The sequence below is a fragment of the Eubalaena glacialis genome, chromosome 19 (assembly GCF_028564815.1).
Source record: "Eubalaena glacialis isolate mEubGla1 chromosome 19, mEubGla1.1.hap2.+ XY, whole genome shotgun sequence".
In the NCBI taxonomy this organism is placed as follows: Eukaryota; Metazoa; Chordata; class Mammalia; order Artiodactyla; family Balaenidae; genus Eubalaena; species Eubalaena glacialis.
In genome coordinates this window covers 7,970,327-7,987,410 of record NC_083734.1, presented here as the reverse complement: position 1 = coordinate 7,987,410, position 17,084 = coordinate 7,970,327, and the positions used below count along the sequence as shown (strand labels likewise).

At 45.0% G+C, this 17,084-nt stretch overlaps 1 long non-coding RNA gene across 1 annotated transcript in view; it reads left to right on the top strand.

Annotated features, from left to right (window-relative positions):
* The window catches only part of LOC133080498 (uncharacterized), a 28,732-nt gene extending 16,893 nt beyond the window's left edge, over window positions 1–11,839 (top strand). The window contains exons 2-4 of the long non-coding RNA XR_009698513.1: window positions 8,279–8,437; window positions 10,106–10,268; window positions 11,546–11,839. This is a non-coding gene — a long non-coding RNA (uncharacterized LOC133080498). The remainder of the gene's footprint in view (window positions 1–8,278; window positions 8,438–10,105; window positions 10,269–11,545) is intronic.
* Window positions 11,840–17,084: the final 5,245 nt, after the last annotated feature.

Genomic DNA, 17,084 nt, shown 5'->3' with positions numbered 1-17,084 from the left:
TTTAATTTTATTTATTTTTTTATACAGCAGGTTCTTATTAGTCATCCATTTTATACACATCAGTGTATACATGTCAATCCCAATCGCCCAATTCAGCACACCACCATCCCCACCCCCCCCCGCCGCTTTCCCCGCTTGGTGTCCATACGTTTGTTCTCTACATCTGTGTCTCTATTTCTGTCCTGCAAACCGGTTCATCTGTACCATTTTTCTAAGTTCCACATATATGAGTTAATATACGATATTTGTTTTTCTCTTTCTGACTTACTTCACTCTGTATGACAGTCTCTAGATCCATCCACGTCTCAACAAATGACCCAATTTCGTTCCTTTTTATGGCTGAGTAATACTCCATTGTATATATGTACCACATCTTCTTTATTCATTCGTCTGTCGATGGGCATTTAGGTTGCTTCCATGACCTGGCTATTGTAAATAGTGCTGCAATGAACATTGGGGTGCATGTGTCTTTTTGAATTATGGTTTTCTCTGGGTATATGCCCAGTAGTGAGATTGCTGGGTCATATGGTAATTCGATTTTTAGTTTTTTAAGGAACCTCCATACTGTGCTCCATAGTGGCTGTATCAATTTACATTCCCACCAACAGTGCAAGAGGGTTCCCTTTTCTCCATACCCTCTCCAGCATTTGCTGTTTGTAGATTTTCTGATGATGCCCATTCTATGTGGTGTGAGGTGATACCTCATTGTAGTTTTGATTTGCATTTCTCTAATAATTAGTGATGTTGAGCAGCTTTTCATGTGCTTCTTGGCCATCTGTATGTCTTCTTTGGAGAAATGTCTATTTAGGTCTTCTGTCCATTTTTGGACTGGGTTGTTTGTTTTTTTTAATATTGAGCTGCATGAGCTGTTTATATATTTTGGAGATTAATCCTTTGTCCGTTGATTCGCTTGCAAATATTTTCTCCTGTTCTGAGGGTTGTCTTTTCGTCTTGTTTATGGTTTCCTTTGCTGTGCAAAAGCTTTTAAGTTTCATTAGGTCCCATTTGTTTACTTTTGTTTTTATTTCCATTACTCTAGGAGGTGGATCAGAAAAGATCTTGCTGTGATTTATGTCAAAGAGTGTTCTTCCTATGTTTTCCTCTAAGAGTTTTATAGTGTCCGGTCTTACATTTAGGTCTCGAATCCATTTTGAGTTTATTTGTGTGTATGGTGTTAGGGAGTGTTCTAATTTCATTCTTTTACATGTAGCTGTCCAGTTTTCCCAGCACCACTTATTGAAGAGACTGTCTTTTCTCCATTGTATATCCTTGCTTCCTTTGTCATAGATTAGTTGACATATTGTCTTGATTACTGTAGCTTTGTAGTATAGTCCGAAGTCAGGGAGTCTGATTCCTCCAGCTCCGTTTCTTTCCCTCAAGACTGCTTTGGCTATTCGGAGTCCTTTGTGTCTCCATACAAATTTTAAGATTTTTTGTTCTAGTTCCGTAAAAAATGCCATTGGTAATTTGATAGGGATTGCATTGAATCTGTAGATTGCTTTGGGTAGTATAGTCATTTTCACAATATTGATTCTTCCGATCCAAGAGAACATGGTATATCTCTCCATCTGTTGGTATCATCTTTAATTTCTTTCATCAGTGTCTTACAGTTTTCTGCATACAGGTCTTTTGTCTCCCTAGGTAGGTTTATTCCTAGGTATTTTATTCTTTTTGTTGCAATGGTAAATGGGAGTGTTTCCTTAATTTCTCTTTCAGATTTTTCATCATTAGTGTATAGGAATGCAAGAGATCTCTGTGCATTAATTTTGTATCCTGCAACTTTACCGAATTCATTGATTAGCTCTAGTAGTTTTCTGGTGGCATCTTTAGGACTCTCTATGTATAGTATCATGTCATCTACAAACAGTGACAGTTTTACTTCTTCTTTTCCAATTTGTATTTCTTTTATTTCTTTTTCTTCTCTGATTGCCGTGGCTAGGACTTCCAAAACTATGTTGAATAATAGTGGTGAGAGTGGACATCCTTGTCTCGTTCCTGATCTTAGAGGAAATGCTTTCAGTTTTTCACCATTGAGAATGATGTTTGCTGTGGGTTTGTCGTATATGGCCTTTATTATGTTGAGGTAGGTTCCCTCTATGCCCAGTTTCTGGAGGGTTTTTATCATAAATGGGTGTTGAATTTTGTCAAAAGCTTTTTCTGCACCTATTGAGATGATCACATGGTTTTTATTCTTCAATTTGTTAATATGGTGTATCACATTGATTTGCGTATATTGAAGAATCCTTGCATCTCTGGGAAAAATCCCACTGGATCATGATGTATGATCCTTTTAATGTGTTGCTGGATTCTGTTTCCTAGTATTTTGTTGAGGATTTTTGCATCTATATTCATCAGTGATATTGGTCTGTAATTTTCTTTTTTTGTAGTATCTTTGTCTGGTTTTGGTATCAGGGTGATGGTGGCCTCATAGAATGAGTTTGGGAGTGTTCCTTCCTCTGCAATTTTTTGGAAGAGTGTGAGAAGGATGGGTGTTAGCTCTTCTCTAAATGTTTGGTAGAATTCACCTGTGAAGCCATCTGGTCCTGGACTTTTGTTTGTTGGAAGATTTTTAATCACAGTTTCAATACTTGTGATTGGTCTGTTCATATTTTCTGTTTCTTCCTGGTTCAGTCTTGGAAGGTTATACCTTTCTAAGAATTTGTCCATTTCTTCCAGGTTGTCCGTTTTATTGGCATAGAGTTGCTTGTACTAGTCTCTTAGGATGCTTTGTATTTCTGAGGTGTCTGTTGTAACTTCTCCTTTTTCATTTCTAATTTTATTGATTTGAGTCCTCTCCCTCTTTTTCTTGATGAGTCTGGCTAATGGTTTATCAATTTTGTTTTATCTTCTCAAAGGGATAAACTAACCAGCTTTTAGTTTTATTGATCTTTGCTATTGTTTTCTTTGTTTCTATTTCATTTATTTATGCTCTGATCTTTATGATTTCTTTCCTTCTGCTAACTTTGGGTTTTGTTTGTTCTTCTTTCTCTAGTTCCTCTAGGTGTAAGGTAAGATTGTTTATTTGAGATTTTTCTTGTTTCTTGAGGTAGGCTTGTACAGCTATAAACTTCCCTCTTAGAACTGCTTTTGCTGCATCCCGTAGGTTTTGGATCATCGTGTTTTCATTGTCATTTGCCTCTAGGTATTTTTTGATTTCCTCTTTGATTTCTTCAGTGATCTCTTGGTTATTTAGTAACGTATTGTTTAGCCTCCATGTGTTTGTGTTTTTTACGTTTTTTTTCCCTGTAATTCATTTCTAATCTCATAGCATTGTGGTCAGAAAAGATGCTTGATATGATCTCAATTTTCTTAAATTTAGTGAGGGTTGATTTGTCACCCAAGATGTGATCTATCCTGGAGAATGTTCCATGCGCACTTGAGAAGAAAGTGTAATCTGCTGTTTTTGGATGGAATGTCCTATAAATATCAATTAAATCTATCTGGTCTATTGTGTCATTTAAAGCTTCTGTTTCCTTATTTATTTCCATTTTGGATGATCTGTCCATTGGTGTAAGTGAGGTGTTAAAGTCCCCCACTATTTTTGTGTTACTGTCGATTTCCTCTTTTATAGCTGTTAGCAGTTGCCTTATGTATTGAGGTGCTCCTATGTTGGGTGCATATATATTTATAGTTGTTATATCTTCTTCTTGGATTGATCCCTTGATCATTATGTAGTGTCCTTCCTTGTCTCTTGTAACATTCTTTATTTTAAAGTCCATTTTATCTGATATGAGTATTGCTACTCCAGCTTTCTTTTGATTTCCATTTGCGTGGAGCATCTTTTTCCATCCCCTCACTTTCAGTCTGAGTGTGTCCCTAGGTCTGAAGTGGGTCTCTTGTAGACAGCATATATATGGGTCTTGTTTTTGTATCCATTCAGCAAGCCTGTGTCTTTTGGTTGGAGCATTTAATCCATTCACGTTTAAGGTAATTATCAATATGTATGTTCCTATGACCATTTTCTTAATTGTTTTGGGTTTATTTTTGTAGGTCCTTTTCTTCTCTTGTGTTTCCCACTTAGAGAAGTTCCTTTAGCATTTGTTGTAGAACTGGTTTGGTGGTGCTGAATTCTCTTAGCTTTTGCTTGTCTGTAAAGCTTTTGATTTCTCCATCGAATCTGAATGAGATCCTTGCCGGGTAGAGTAACCTTGGTTGTAGGTTCTTCCCTTTCATCACTTTAAGTATATCATGCCACTCCCTTCTGGCTTGTAGAGTTTCTGCTGAGAAATCAGCTGTTAACCTTATGGGAGTTCCCTTGTATGTTATTTGTTGTTTTTCCCTTGCTGCTTTCAGTAATTTTTCCTTGTCTTTAATTTTTGCCAATTTGATTACTATGTGTCTCGGTGTGTTTCTCCTTGGGTTTGTCCTGTATGGGACTCTCTGAGCTTCCTGGACTTGGGTGGCTATTTCCTTTCCCATGTTAGGGAAGTTTTCGACTATAATCTCTTCAAATATTTTCTCTGGTCCTTTCTCTCTCTCTTCTCCTTCTGGGACCCCTATAATGCGAATGTTGTTGTGTTTAACGTTGTCCCAGAAGTCTCTTAGGCTGTCTTCATTTCTTTTCATTCTTTTTTCTTTACTCTGTTCCACAGCAGTGAATTCCACCATTCTGTCTTCCAGGTCACTTATCCGTTCTTCTGCCTCAGTTATTCTGCTATTGATTCCTTCTAGTGTAGTTTTCATTTCAGTTATTGTATTGTTCATCTGTTTGTTTGTTCTTTAATTCTTCTAGGTCTTTGTTAAACATTTCTTGCATCTTCTCGATCTTTGCCTCCATTCTTTTTCCGAGGTCCTGGATCATCTTCACTATCATTATTCTGAATTCTTTTTCTGGAAAGTTGCCTATCTCCACTTCATTTAGTTGTTTTTCTGGGGTTTTATCTTGTTCCTTCATCTGGTACATAGCCTTCTGCCTTTTCATCTTGTCTGTCTTTCTGTGAATGTGGTTTTTGTTCCACAGGCTGCAGGATTGTAGTTCTTCTTGCTTCTGCTGTCTGCCCTCTAAATTGCTTCCTTTTTAAGAAATCCATCCTTTTGCTAGAGCAAGCAAATCTTTTCACCTTGTTTTTCTTCTTCAAGAATACATTGGTGATTCTTGATCTTTTGCATTTCCTTATAAAATGGATTAACTTGTTAACTTCTGGCAAAGGAAGGGGATGGGGAGAGGAAGGGTATGAGGGAGGAAGGAAGAAAGAAGGAAGGCTATAGAAATGTTTACTTTGGATTGTACTGAGTCTATAAATCGATTTGGGAGGAAATGATACCTTTATTCTATGGGGTCTTCTAATCAGTTAACATGCTGTATCTTTGTTTTAGGGATTTTTTTTAGTAGTTCTTAATGATCTAAGGTCTAATAGTTCTACAATTTTCTCTGTAGAGGTCTTGTATGTTCTTTGTTTTATTTGCTGCTAGGAAATTTATTTTTAAATAGGATAATTAAAAAATCATTTTCTACCTGTTTGGTGCTGGAATATACAAGTATAATTTACTTTTGCATTTTTACTTTTAAATTTTTGTAAGTAAACTTTTAATTTTGGATTAATTTTAGATTTAGAGAAAGGTTGCAAGGATAGTACAGAATTCCTGTATACCCCTCATCCAGTTTTCCCTAATTTTTTTTTTGGGGGGCGCACCATGTGGCATGCAGGATCTTCATTCCCCAAACAGGGATGGAACCCTCGCCCCCTGCAATGGAAGTATCTTAACCACTGGACCTCCAGGGAAGTCCCTACATGTCTTATTCTTGATCTCAAAGGAAAAGCTTTCAACATTTTACCATTATACCATTAAGTCTGATTTTTTTTTACAAGCATATATTTACAAGCATGTCTTAAAAACTCGTTGTACAATCATGGACATTCCCTTTTATTTATAGTTTAAGAAGAAGCATTTAAAAAAAGGTAAATGGAGGGACACTAGTAATAGCACCTGCTTAACATGGTAAATGGGTGTTGAATGTTTACCAAACACTTTTTTTTTTCTGCACCTGTTTCAGGGAAAAGTGGTGGGGTGCAAGAGGATGATCACGTCCCAGGTCTCCGGCGAGTCCCTGGGATGGGCTGCCAGTGTGGGTTCTTGGCTTCGAGTAAGAAAGAATTCAAGAGTGAGCCATAGTAAAGTGAAAGCAGGTTTATTCAGGGAGATACACACTCCATAGACAGAGCGTGGGCCATCTCAGAAGGCAAGAGGCCCCAGGGTACGAGGTTGTTAGTTTTTATGGGCTCGGTAATTTCATAGGCTAATGAGTGGGAGGATTTCATAGGCTAATGAGTGGGAAGATTATTCCAACTATTTTGGGAAAGGGGTAGAGATTTCCAGGAATTGGGTCACCGCCCACTTTCTGGCCTTTTGTGGTCAGCCTCGGAACTGTCATGGCGCTGGTGGGTATGTCATTTAGCATGCTGTTGTATTACAATGAGTATATAAGGAGGCGCAAGGTCCACTGGAAGTCAAATTGTTCGCTATCTTGGTCCTAGTAGGTTCTAACCAGTTTATGTCTGTCCTCCATGGCTGTCATTCTTTTAATGGTTGTGCCCTGCCCCCTTCCCGTCCCACATGCATTGAAACGATCATATGATTTTTCTCCTTTAATCTGTGTATGTAGAGTGTTAACACTAATTGATTTTATAATGTTCCATCAAATTTACAATCCTGGAATAAACCCAGTCTTATCCCAGGATATACTATCTTTCTTATATGTTGCTGGATTCAGTTTGCTAATATATGTTTTAGAATTTTTTGCATTGGTGTTCATGTTCATGATTGAGATTAACCTATAATTTTTGTTTTGATATCAAAGTTTATACACTGACTTCATAAAATGAGCTGGGGTGTGTGTGTGTGTGTGTGTGTGTGTGTGTGTGTGTGTGTTTGTGTGTTTTCCTCTGGAAGGGTTTGGGTAAGTTTGGAATTATTTCTTCCTTAAATATTTCACTCCCATGAGTGTCTACGGCCAAGAAATACAGGATCCTGACATGAGTGTCTCACAACCATTTTGCTGTATGTTTCTCTCCAGAGCCCTGGAGCGCCCCTTGTGGGTTACACTAACCCTTTACAGCCAGGAGGAGAGCATGTGTGGCTCATCCTCTCTGGGCTTTGCAACACTGGAGGCAATTGGCTGATCGCAGGTCATTTACACCAGTCGTTCCTTAGGCTGAAGATATGTGATGGCTGGGGGAGGTGCCCCCATGGGTGTGTTTTTGGGGGAGGGGAGGAGATGGGGGATTACAGAAATCCAAGGTGTAGAGCCCCAGGCACCCAGTGCAGCAGGGAAATTCTCCTTGACTCCAAAGCTATTCCTTGGAGGTTTGTCCAGAAGCAGCAGAATCAGTGTAGAAGCATGGATGACAGACAGTCGTCCACGCTCTCCAGCTCCGCTTCCTCCCTCTAACCCTCTCTTCTCCCACTGGCCAAGGCATTCTCAGCATCATCTTCCTTGATGGGGAAACCTCCAGGGGCATTTGTTTGGAAGGACAGGGTGTGACACCAGTGGGGAGGCTGGCGGGGCACATTCCAGGAAAGGAAGCATGTGACAACAGTGGGGAGGCTGGCGGGGCACATTCCAGGAAAGGAAGCAAGAGAGGAGGGTTCCTTCTGCCTCTTCCTGTGCTGCATCCTGGGGAGGTTTGCTGCCCTGAAGGCAGGTTGAGGTTGTGCTGGCAGAGGAGTAGAAGGAGAATCTACTTTCCTTTCCAAAGCTCTGTCCTCAACAGACCCCTCAAGGTTTAGCTAAAGTCCTATGCTAGCCGTTCTCAAAAGCCTTGTTCTCTGGACCTTTCTTAAAAATTAATTAATTAATTAATTTTTGGTTGCATTGGGTCTTTGTTGCTGCCCACGGGCATTCTCTAGTTGCGGCGCGCGGCGGCTACTCTTCGTTGCAGTACGCAGGCTTCTCATCGCGGTGGCTTCTTTTGTTGTGGAGCACGGGCTCCAGGCACGCGGGCTCAGTAGTTGTGGCTCGTGGGCTCTAGAGCGCAGGCTCAGTAGTTGTGGCGCACGGGCTTAGTTGCTCCGTGGCAATGTGGGATCTTCCCGGACCAGGGCTCGAACCCGTGTCCCCTGCATTGGCAGGTGGATTCTTAACCACTGCGCCACCAGGGACGTCCCTGGACCTTTTTTTATACTTTAAAAAATTATTGAGGACCGCAAAGGGCTTTTGTCTGTGTGGATCCTATCTAGGGTTATTTACTGTGCTAGAAAATAAAACTGAGGCATTTAAAAGTATTTAATTCATCTAAAATAACAACAACTAACCCATTAACAACAATCACCCCTGTAGGGTCTGAGGCTCACCGTGGTTGAGCACTTCAGTCCAGAGCCCGACGCCCAGTGAAAGGAGAGCCTCACCTCTGGGGAAGAAAGGATGAGAAATCTGCATGAGCTCCAGTGAAGCCGGCTGGCTAGAATTCACGAAAGAAGAGGCCCCAGTTTCTTTAAGGTAGGAGGGGTCTTAAAACCAGCAGACCCAAACTCCCACACAGGCTCCATGTGAACCACCAGGTGACGTGGACCTGTTCTGCCACTTGACCGTGGACAAGTCAGTTTCCTCATCTCTAGACTAGAAGTGGTAATGTACCAACTTGGCCCACAGGGCTACTGTGAGGTCCAAGGGAAGTAAGGAATGTTAAAGCGTTTTGTAAAGAGTGAGGCTCACCTGTTTCTGCGCTACACAGCATTGTTAGAACTTTCTTCTTTCTCTTAAGCAAGAATATGGGTCCTGTAACTCTTTCCCACTGGTCGGGACCTGTCTTCTCACTATGTGATCCCAGGACCAGCAGCGTCAGCTGCTGGGGGTGTGTTAGAAATGCAGACTCCCAGGCCTCACCCCAGAGCGAATGAATCAGAAATGCTGGGGATGGGGCTCAGCTGGCTGCACTCTAACAAGCCCTCCTGGTGATGCTGAGCCCTGCCGGGCACGACGAGTCCTCCACTCACACCAGATGCAACTCATCGCCCCGGTTCTGCAGCACCAAAGATGGTCGGAGTGTGGTCCGCGGATCAGGAGACTGGATATCACTGCAGTCGTCACATGGCTTTAAAAGCCTCCAAACACTCTCAATTTCTGTACTTATCCTGCGGGAGACCGTTAACAAACAGTTCAGAGGTGGGTACCGGCCTCTGAACCACAACGTGAGTAGAATCGCTCCAGATCTGTGCTTCTCAAATTGAATGTGCTCACAGATCGCCTGGAGATCCTGTTCAGGGGCACATTTGGATTCACGGCATCTGGGAGGGCCTGGGATTCTGCATTTCTGAGCGCCCAGGGGATGCTTTTGTGACTAAGTTGACGCTTTTGTGACCCTCTCTACAAGGATCCCCCGTGCCCACCACCCGGAAGCCCCCTCCTCCATCTCTCAGGACCCCCCCCAAAGCCAGCCTTCAGCCAGGGCTTTGTTTCAGAAGATCCTTGTAAAATGCATTTGCTGGGAAGGAGCAGAATTGAGTCAGTCTCATGTCCTAACATCTCAGCCGGGATTCGTCTATCAAATTAGGGAATAGGTTGCCCAGCCCCCAGGGCATAAAACTCACAGGTAGATAACTTTAAAAAATTATACACAGCTTTACAGAGAAATGAAACCTCAAAGAGATGAGAAACTCCATTTCATCACCCTGATTGTGGGCTTGTCTGACACAGGGCTGTCATCAGCATGTATATATTAACTTAAGCTTCTTTCATTTAACTTCTTTTAGTAAATATGTTAATATCTACATCTTCATGTAGTCAAACGCTGTTTGTGCTGTTGCCTTTTAAAGGATACATAACCCTCCAAGTAATCCTAGACTAGCGTGGTGATTGCAAGCTCGGGCCCTACCACTTACTAGCTGTGTGACATTAAGCAAATTCTTAACCTCTCTGAGCCACACTTGTAATATGAGGAGAAAATAGGAGCCACTAGCAGAGAAGTTTTGTAACTATTAAATGAGATGATGCATGTCAAGTTCTTAAAACAGCGTCTAGCACATAAAAAGTGCTCAATTAATGTCAGCTGCTGTTATAACTATTACCATAAGGTATTCAGGGAGCCCTCGATTACTAAGCATTTTAGGTTATTTGCAATTATTTTATTATTGTGAAAATGCTGTTATGAATGTTCATCCTTTCCAGCAACCTCTATGGACCGCCTCAGCTGCACTAGAGGATTCTAAGATGATGAAGACGGTGCTGGCCCTTGAAGAGATGGCAGTTTAGTGATGCTGAGAAACCAGGAAGTGGATGATTACAATAATCCAAGGGGCCAGAGAGGAATGGGAGAGGGCAAGTGGGTCAGGTGAGAGTCAGGAGCCGCTCGGTGGGCTCTGGAGGTTTGAGATGAACTTGTAATACCTTTGGGAGGAAGGCACTTCTAAGGCTTGTTATCTATTTCCCCACTTTGTTCCCAGAGCTTAGAACGGCTCCTGGCATGTCATAGGCCCTCCGTCAATCCACTGTTGGCCGGAGGCGTTGTCCGCTTGCTCTCCAGCAGGAGCAATGCCCCGGCAGTGCCACCTGCCTGCTGTGGGCTGGCCCTGTGTCCAGATCCCAGCCGTGTCCTGATCTGGGTCCAGATGTTTTGTCTGGCTCCACCCGGACCTCTCCCTCCTGACTCGTGAGACAGGAAGCTCCTGGCCTTGGGGCAGTGCCTCTGAGCTCCGGGCTTTTCCTTCTCCCGCCAGCAGTGAGAGGCCCGACGTGGAATTCAGGTCACTGGTGGGGGAGGAAATGATGTGATGTTATGAGAAGTTGCACGCTAGCAGAGTGTTGAAGGACGAGGGGTGTCTGCCGTGCCAGCTGGGTCCACAGTGAGTGAAGAGAGATCCTATACATACCCTATGACTGAGAAACTTGTGTCAGCAGTGGTGCCTCTTTGGTGGGAAAGAGATAAGTAAGGAAGAAAGGAAAATGCCAGCTGGCATTTTAGAAGCGCACTCTGTGCCAGGGGGTTTACAGCTGTCGTATGGATTTGTCCACACAGTGACCCTGTGGGCAGGCAGCCCAGTTCCAAAAGCAGAAAGCAGACTCAGCAGAGCCCATGGCCCTGTGCTCGTGAGCCCTCGTAATGAAGAGTTGGTGCCCTTTTTCCCCCGACACTGCTTCTGGGAGTAGGAGCTTGACCTAGCAGGAGGAATAGGAAACACCCCTCCTGACTCTGGGTTCATGGGGTTTGGGTGCAGCTGGTCCCCCATGACTGAGAACTGACCAGTCAAAGCCTCACATCCTCCTAACCATCTCCTGACCAGGGGCCTGACCATCCGGGCAATTACAGCCAATGAAAACCAGCCCTTTGGCTTTTGCAGGAACTCCTGGGAAAGAGAAGCTCTTAGGCTGCTGGCATAAGATGGTAAGATACAGGATATAAGCCTGGCCATTTTGTAATCACAGAGGGGCAGCCTTCCTGGGAATAAAGTTAATTTAGAGGAAAGCAGAACGGAGAGATGGGAAGAGAAAAATAAGAAATTATCTGAAAACCTAGATCCAACTACACGTCTGTGGGCTCAGTCAGCCTGAAGATTGACTATCCTTGAAATGTTCATTTAGGTGAACCAATAAATCTTCTTTTTTGCCTAGACATTGAAGCTGAACTTCTGTCACAGCTGAATGAGTTCCTATGCCCTAGCCGTGGAATTGGGACTTGGATGACATGGTCCACATTTCCTTCCTGTCCTCCCCACCTTTCCTACACTCTGCAGGATGCAGTTCTTAGCCCTGAGAAATCCTCTCAATTTGCTGCCTTGAATCAGTTGACCTGGTAGGACTTGTGGGAACATGGAGGGTGGGCTTGGCCCTACATACTCCAGTATCTTTATATACAGAATTGCACATTTGTTTTTACTTGGGTTTCATTGGTTCCACTTAGTGGTGTGCTGGTAAATGTTTAACAAGCTAACAAATAAAAAAGCCCTGCATTGACGTGTTTGCCAGTTTCCGTGGTGTAAATACTTCCACCACCGCCAGGTTCAGGATCCCCCGTGACATCACTGAATGCGGAGACAGGAAGAGATGTAAGTAGCCCTCCATTGGAGAGTATTTCTACCACACAGATTTAATAGTCATAAATCATAGATCATGACAAAATGTAGTAAATTAGTTATATGTATTGATTTTTTATTACCTTTGTTTTTAGTATACAGGTCCTCCCTGACTTACGATGGTTCGACTCACAATTTTTCAACTTTATGAAAGCAATATGCATTTAGTAGAAACTGTGCTTTGAATTTTGAATTTGGATCTTTTCCCCGGCCTAGTGGAATGCAGTCTGATCCTCTGGTGATGCTGGCAGGGCAGCAGCCACAGCTCCCAGGCAGCAATGCAGTCACAAGGGGAAACAACTGATACACTAACAGCCATTCTGCACCCAGATGACTACTGTATTTTTCACTTTCAGTACCGTATTCAGTACCTTACACGAGACAGTCAACACTTTAGTATCAAATAGGGTTTGTGTTAGATGATTTTGCCCAACTATAGGCTAATGTAAGGGTTCTGACCGCGTTCAAGGGGGGCTGGGCTAAGCTACAACGTTTGGTAGGCTTGATGTATTAAATGCATTTTTGACTTAACAATGTTTTCAATTTACAGTGGGTTTACTGGGATGTGACTCCATCGTAAGTCGAGGAAGATCTGTAATTTATCTCATTGCAATATTACAAAATTTAATTTTAATAATAAGTAAAGTATGAAATTTAATTTTAAGAACTGGTTCACAGAATTCCTAAAACTTTTTATAATTGGCTCTTGCGAGCTGGTACGAGCTGGTTCCAGGACACCAGCGATGCCACTTAGATGTCAGCAGGAAAGGACTGCTTCTTCCTGGGTTTAAGAGCTATGAGTTTAAATGGAAAAAAGGGACCTGGTTGAAATCCTAAAAGCTTGATTTGAGGGGAGGTCTGTGTCAAGTTGAAGTGTGCAGTGAAACTGAATGGGTCATTAGCGATCCGAATGGGATTTATGACCTGGAGATGTACGCTGGCCGCAACGAGGGAGTGGTGCTTTGCATGGTCAGCTGGCCCCGCTCCATAGGAGGGCCGTGGAGCAGGGAAATAGATGTGCAGGGTAGGGTGTGTATCAGCCAGGGCTCCGGCAGGAAGCAGGCGACACACTCAGATCAACATAATGTGTGGGGTGTTTGAGGGAGAGACTCTTTTGGGAGGTGTGGGCAGGTTTAGGGAGGCCACAGGGGTAGGGCAGAGCTCCAGGTGCAAGCAGGGTGAGGGGACCGGTCACTGGAGAGGGACACAGTGAGGGCTGGGGAGTGCGATGCCTGAAGGAAATGGGACCTTTGCCTGCAGGGAGGGATAAAGGGCCTCTCTCTCCTCTTCCCCTTTGCTTTTCTGTCTCAGCTCCCTGTTGGCTGGATCCACCCAAAGGCCAGAGGGCAAGGAAACCCATTGTTTCGACCCCTTTTGGGACAGGAGAAAGGTGGAAGGGGTGTGAAGGATCAGATGGCAAAGGTCTTGACTTGGGTATCTCACTGTGGAGTGGACGCCCTGATTCTTTGTCATGGGCCTAGGAAAAGGGCCAAGAGACTCACTTTTGGAACCTCCACGGGCCACCTTCATCCCAGAGAAACCCGGGGTCTGATCACCCACCCCTGCTAGGGGCAGAGGGCTGTTTGTGGAGGTCCACTGCCTTCCACTTGGGGGCCAACACTTCTCTTCCAGCCTGGTGGTTCCTGGGGTGAGGAGAGTGAGGTCTGGGAGAAGACCCTTGGCCATGGTCCCACCCTCTGCTGCCAGGGCCATCACTGGGGCCCACTCGCTGCCTGTCTGGTCCTAGGCCTCCATCTCAGATTCTGCAGGGTCCTCTTCTACGGACACTCAGTTGAGGGGGCCCTGGTCTGGGAGCCCCGAGACCTGGGCGTCTGGCTCTGACACTTCATCCTGTGGGGTTACCAGATCCTATCACGAATCTGAATTTTCTTATCTGCAAAACCAGGGGCCTGGATGGGATGATCCTGATTCCCAAGGACACCTCTGACTCTGAACGTCTAATGTCAAGACTTCAGGGGTGCAATCTCTAGGTCATTTGCAAAATGAAAAGCATGTCTTTCCATAGCCAGGAGGTGGCAGCAAAGCTCTGTTTTGAAGAGGCCTGTGGGTCCGGGTAGGTTCTGTTCTCCCAGGCCCCAGAACTCGAAGCCCAGGTTTGGTGGCTAGGTTTCACTGCTGAATGATAATAATAATAATGACAACAACAACGATATCATTATTATTATCATTCTTGTTAGTAAAACATCTCCAATTTGCGCAGTACTGCATTTCTGGGGGAAATCTCTTGCACAGCATCACGCAGGAATCTTTCAACAACTTCATCCTGAGGTAGGAAGTTCCAGGACTTCCTACCCCATGTTGAGGCTCAGAGACATTCCCTTACTTGCCCAAGGCCTCCTGGAAAGTATGATGTGCTGGAGATCTGGGGGCCCAGGGTGGGGAGGTGGGGGACCAGGTGAGTGCAGAGATGCTAGGCAGCTCCAGGTGACCTGGGGAGTGTTTGAGCGCACGGAATTCAGATCTGCTTTTGTTGGGGTGTCAGAAAGGAGTGATTCCACAGGAAATTTTTTTGATGACCCTCAAATGCATGGTGTGTTAGCTCCTCAAACCAGAGGAAGCTCCTTAGAGACACAGTCAAAGCCCCAGCCCATCTGGACCCTTGTCTTACACTCCACCTGTGCCCTTAGACCATGTGTTACCTCTGCCCACCATGATGACAGGCTACCAGGGTACAAACTGTGTGTCTGGCTCCAGACCAAGGGCGTTCCTTGCATATTCTCACTTACTTCTCAGTATAACCCTCTAAAGTACATTGTTACATCCCGTTTTATACGTGAGGAAGCTGAGGCTTAAAGTCATGAAGTAAGTTGTTCCAAATCACACAGCTATGAATGGCAGGGCAAGACCGGGACGCCGGCAGGTTGGCCCCCAGGGCTCTCACCACGGAAGCCCACGCCCGCACAGAGGGAAGGCCACTGTGTGAGACTCTGTGCTGTACGGTGAGTCTGAAGAGCTGCCATGTCAGCTCCCGCTCAGCATTGGAAAATCCACAGTCCATCTGCAACCCCGTTAGAAAATGAAGCTATTAATATCTGCCTGACCTCCTGATGGGCTTGTTGGGAGGCCAGGATGGAAAAGAGAAAAACGGTCCCATAAATACTCAGCATCATACAAAATTGTTCGTGTATTTGAAATTGTATTACTTTTATTGGGAGGGCGATGCAGTAGGGTGGCAGAAATGTAGGATTAGGATCTGGTATCTGGGGACTTTGAGAACAGCCTTGGTTTCCTTGTCTGTAAAATTGAGGAGATTGAAGAGATCATTTTTAATGACTCTTTGAGTCCTCAAGTTTAGCCATGATGATGGTGAGTATGGTGATGATAGTGGTGATGATGGTGAGGATGGTGATGATGAGAACGGTGATGATGGTGATGATGGTGATGGTGATGTCAGACATCTGAGATCACCCGACCTCAGAATCATTTCCTGCCACCACTACTGGTGCCACCCATCCTTAACTTCCAACCCCACTGTGTCAAAGGCACAAGGGGTGGGCTGGGGATGAGATGGAAAGGAGGATCTAGAAGGCCAGAGAGAAGGGACGATCTAAGATGTTAGAGGAGAGTGCATCTCAGTGCCTGGTACATAGTAAGCCAGAAACCCTGCACCCCTTGCCAACACCCCAACCCCCCATCTGTCCCAGGGAAGCTGTGATTTTTATTGGTATCTCTGCCTTACAGAATAAGGAAATTGAGGCTCAGACCGTTAGTCTTAAGTTGCCCACGGCCACACAGTTGGTATGTGATAATACTGGGATTCCATCCAGGTTTGCTGGAACCCGAAGTCCATGCCCCTGACCACACGGGTCAGTCTGACCATTGAGGCAACTCAGGTTCAGGGAATGTATGCGGCCAACCCAGGCCACACAGCTGTTGCTACTAAGTGGTCAGGCCGAGGCTCAGATTTAGTCTTGGCTTCTGATCCTGTCCTTGTTTGTCCTGCTGCTTTACTACCCTTCAGGGTAAGCAAGCCAACATAATCGCACTCAGCAAGATCTGGCTGGGATCTGGGAGTGACCCTGAGACTAGCTGCGCCCCTCACCTTTGGCTCAAGCACCGGGGGAAGGATCCATGTGCGTGGAGAGGAGGAGCAGGGCTTGCAGGATAGGCCAGCCCCTAGGCAGTCCTCCCCGAAGCATCTGTCCTCCCAGGAATGAATCCCAGGTTCAGGAGCGCCTACTACCTCCAAAGATGTTCTGGGAGCTGTGGGTGGTCTGAGAGGAGTGGAGACACGGCCGCTGGGGGGGATGGGATGGAAAAGCAGAGCTGCTTGGTGGAAAGAGCCCTGCTTGGGGTGCCTGGGATCTTGGGGTCTAGTCTCCCACCACCCTAGACAACTACAGTCAGAGTGCTTAGTCTAGCTGGGTCCAGTTTTCCTGTCTGTAAATTTAGGGGAACTGAATTGGAAAGAATTATGAGTTCCTAGGCAGAAAAAGGGGTATGACTGTCTGAAAGGGTTTTTATTTTTAACTGCTGGGGAGCTGGTGATCTATCTCACGATGGGTTGGATTTCCACCTTTCCTTCTCGGGGCCAGGAGGGTCTGCTTTCACATCCCTTACTTTCTTTATAGTTTATTAATAAGCCTGGCAAGAATCTGAAAACCACCCCACGGAGGAGGTACGGACGGTGACGATAAACACAGCAGAGCCAGGGATCCGAGTAGCCAGGAGAATTTATTCCTCACGACACCTCCTCTCCGTTTTCCCGAGGTGTCCCATGGCAACGGGCATTGGGAAGGGCTCATTCTTCCATCTTCCGGGGGAGAAAAAGAATCCTACGCAGGAAATGAGTTAAACCAAAGGTGAGGCTGGGCACTGTCTTCAAGTGGGGGCAGCTGGAGATGCTGGAGCCTCAGAAAAATATTCAGGCGTGGCTTTATCTCCCTTCGCGCGTTGTAAAAACAAACCAGTCGGGCTCCCAGAGTTGGGGTGAATCCCCGCAAAAGCAGGGGCTTCTTGGGCAGCGCCTCTTGCAACAGGGAGGGGCGGGGATGATAGGGTGGTCTGGCCCCTGGTCCCGCACTGCTCCCGTGAGCCTGGAACCACGGGGGTCCAGG